Genomic DNA, 3,793 nt, shown 5'->3' with positions numbered 1-3,793 from the left:
TACTGTGGTCTGCCAGTCAGGTAGTTGACAATCCAGGACACGAGGGGGGCATCCACCTGCATCTCCGTCAGCTTCTCACCCAGTAGAGCCGGACGGATGGTGTTGAACGCACTGGAGAAGTCAAAGAACATGACTCTCACAGTGCTCGCCGGCTTGTCCAGGTGGGCGTAGACGCGGTTGAGCAGGTAGATGATGGCATCCTCCACTCCAAGTCGGGGCTGATAGGCGAACTGAAGGGGGTCCAAGTGTGTCTTGACCAAGGGCCGGAGCTGCTCTAGGACGAGTCTCTCCAGGGTCTTCATGATGTGGGAGGTCAGTGCCACGGGTCTGTAGTCCTTGGAGCCACTGGGTCGCGGCGTCTTTGGAACAGGAACAAGGCAGGATGTCTTCCACAGCACGGGGACCCTCTGAAGACTAAGGCTCATGTTGAAGACGTGGTGAAGTACTCCACATAGCTGGGGGGCACAGGCTTTAAGCACCCTGGGGCTGACACCATCGGGGCCTGCAGCCTTGCTGGAGTGGAGTCTCCTCAGCTGTCTTCTAACATGGTCGGCAGTGAAGCACATTGTAGAGGTGACCGGTTGGGGAGGGGTGGAGTCATCAGGTTGAAGAGTGCCGTCAGCCTGGGGACTGGGGGACGAGGTGTGAGGAAAGCTCTCACAGGGGGGTGGGGGGCTGTGAGGAGCAGGAGGGGGAGGGGGGAGTGGAATAGGTGAAGGTTGGAGGCAGACAGCGGAAGAGTCATGGGGGGGTTGAGCAGGGCCCACAGAGTCAAATCTGTTGAAAAACAGATTCAGTTCGTTGGCCCGGTCCACACTGCCTTCAGCTCCTCTGTTGTTGCTCGGCCTGTAGCCCGTGATGGTCCTCATTCCACTCCAGACCTCTCTGGTGTTGTTCTGCTGGAGTTTCCACTCCAGCTTCCTCCTGTACTTCTCCTTGGCCTCCCTGATCTTTACCTTCAGTTCCCCCTGGATCGTTCTCACCTCGTCTCTGTTGCCAGCTCTGAAGGCCCTCTTCTTTTTGTTCAGTATGGCCTTGATGTCCTTTGTCACCCATGGCTTGTTGTTAGAATAACAATGGACAGTCCTTGCTGGTACAGTGGAGTCCACACAGAAGTTGATGTAGTCTGTGATGCACTCTGTGAGCCCATCAATGTCCTCTCCATGCGGCTCACAGAGTGCCTGCCAGTCAGTCACCTCAAAACATCCCTGAAGTGTCTCATAAGCCTCCTCTGACCATCTCCTCACTGTCCTCGTGGTTGCAGGCTGGCTCTTGACTAGAGGCACATAACAGGGGTTGAGGTGCACTAGGTTGTGGTCTGACCTACCCAGAGGGGGGAGGGGAGAGGAGCTGTATGCATCCTTAATGTTAGCATACAGCAAGTCCAGGGTCCTCTCCTCTCTAGTGGGACAGCTCACATACTGTGTGATGGTGGGAAGTGTCCTAGCCATGGTGACGTGGTTGAAGTCACCCGAAATAGCAATGAGTGCATTCGGGTGTTGAGTCTGTAAACGGGCTATGGCGGAGTGAATGACGTCACACGCCGACTTCGGGTTGGCAGAGGGGGGGATGTAAACAGTCACAACAATGGCATGTGAGAATTCCCTGGGCAAATAATACGGCCTGAGTCCAACAGCCAACAGTTCAATGTCCGGGCAACATACACTATCCTTGATGGTGATGTGGGAAGGATTGCACCACCGGTTGTTAACGAGAACGGCAAGTCCCCCTCCTTTACGCTTACCGCTCCCGGTGCAATCCCTGTCGGCCCGGACGGTCTGAAAGCCATCGATGGAAACGTTGTCGTCGGGAATGTCCTGGTGCAGCCATGTCTCCGTAAAGCACATTAAACTACACTCCCGGTACTCCCTCTGACTCCTGGCCAGCGCCGTCAGCTCGTCCATCTTGTTTGCCAGCGATCTCACGTTGCCCATGACGAGAGAGGGGAGACACGGTTTATATCTCCTTTTCTCCATAAACCTCTGCTGTCTCGACCCACCTCTCTTCCCTCGTCGCTTCGTTCCCCCTCTGCATCCTCTGCGTGTTTTTCTCCAGATTTCAGCGGGGATCTCCGATGATCTGGTCTCCAAGCCGGCCGGCTGCAGAGCGATCAGCTGATCTCCGGAGTAAACAAAGCGGCCCAGAAGTTGCTGCGCGACCGTCCGATGTTTGAATGAAAGTAATTCCAGAGTGAAAAAAAGTACCAGAACTCTCTCCACCAGCATGTTTGGAGAGGGCACAACTTCAAAAGTCAGTACTTAAAAAAGTTCTGAGTTAAATAAAGAAATAAAGGAGAAAAAGTAAGAAAAAGACGAAAACAAACAGGAGCGACTGTAACAGGCTGCATGCACGTCGGCGCATGCGCACTACTCATGTCATCTGATACAAGTGTCAGGCAAGACCCACTATGGTTTTCGTGTCAACACCAAAGTAAAATGGCAGGTAAAGTCTCAGAAATTTTGTCTTGAACTAACATAGAGATCACTTGTATGTTGGTTAGATTTGGTGACTGAACTTTTGAGGCTTCAGCAGAAAAAACGGCTCCCATCTGAGGTGATGACGTAGAATGCAATGCAGCAAAAAATGGCTCCGAGAGATAGCCACATCTGCTGTGCCATTTCTCTTTGGAAGAAATATCGATGGTGAGGAAGAACCCTGGGTCCGAATAGAAGTCAGAATAGAAGTAAGCTGTTTTAGTTTAATGTTAGTTACATTGAATGCATAGGTAAAAGTCCATATTGTGTCTGCTCTATTTGTGGTTTACAAGTACATGTGCTAATCATTAGTCTTTTTACTCTGCCATCGTAGACTGAAGAACAAACTGCTTGTACTTCTACGGCCACTGTTCACGCTGTGGGACAGAAACACTACCCGTTGCTGCTCCGCCCACAGTCAAGGTGTACCCATTCCAGAGGTAAGACTTGGCTGTAAACAGGAACAGGGCTAGGTGTAAGATTTAAGTTGTAACTTAGGCCTATGTTGGAACTATTTCACCTGGTGTTAGTAAAATCTTAGTAGCGCGTAAACTCCAACCCAAGTTAGAAATTACGTTCATACTAGGCTATGTTTGAACTTAACATACCTGGTGCAACACAGTGCTGGTGATCTCACCAGAGACTGCTAAACATCCTCTATCCCACTGGATTGTAGGATGAGTCCCAATGGAGGGGACACATTCATTACATCAAAAGGACATGGCCTTCATGCATCATGGAACCGAGATCGGAAGACGAGTACACGGGGTGTTTTGAATGCCTACCCAAAGGCAAAAGGCATGTCGATGAAGCACGAGGTCCATGCATGATCTTTAAACTTATTTGTCAACCTTGACGTCCCACTCGTCAAACAGGACCTTACAGGACCAGTGCCAGTGTCCCTCGACCTTGCTAGAGGTCAAAGGGCTTTCATGCATCACGGAACCGAGATTGGAAGACGAGTACACACGGTGTTTTGACGACGGATGGACCCAAAGGAATGTCTCTGTGGCGCAATCGGCCAGTGCGCTCAGCTGTTAACCGAGAGGATGGTGGTTCGAGTCCACCCAGGGACGCTCTGTTGTTATACCTCTGAAGCACGAGGTCGATGCATGAGTTTCCATGTGTACCTTGATGTCAAACAGGACCTTACAGTACCAGTGGAGAGGCCGCCTTGACCTTGCTAGACTCCCACAGCTCACTCCTTATTGCTCTTGTGATTCCAGAAGCCTCAGAGATGTTGGCTTTTCCGATAGCACATGCCATCCTGTAGTTGAACAGAAGGCCTGTTTATCTTTTACGCAACTTTGATTTTACTG

General features: G+C 51.1%; 1 non-coding gene across 1 annotated transcript; it reads left to right on the top strand.

Moving 5' to 3' along the window:
• The first annotated feature begins 3,476 nt into the window (after positions 1-3,476).
• Positions 3,477-3,550, top strand: trnan-guu (transfer RNA asparagine (anticodon GUU)). The gene has a single exon. It is a non-coding gene; the product is annotated as a tRNA-Asn (tRNA).
• Positions 3,551-3,793: the final 243 nt, after the last annotated feature.

This window comes from Enoplosus armatus, chromosome 2, assembly GCF_043641665.1.
Source record: "Enoplosus armatus isolate fEnoArm2 chromosome 2, fEnoArm2.hap1, whole genome shotgun sequence".
Classification (NCBI taxonomy): domain Eukaryota; kingdom Metazoa; phylum Chordata; class Actinopteri; order Centrarchiformes; family Enoplosidae; genus Enoplosus; species Enoplosus armatus.
The sequence above is the reverse complement of the archived record's forward strand: the minus strand, read 5'-3'. Positions and strand labels throughout refer to the sequence as shown.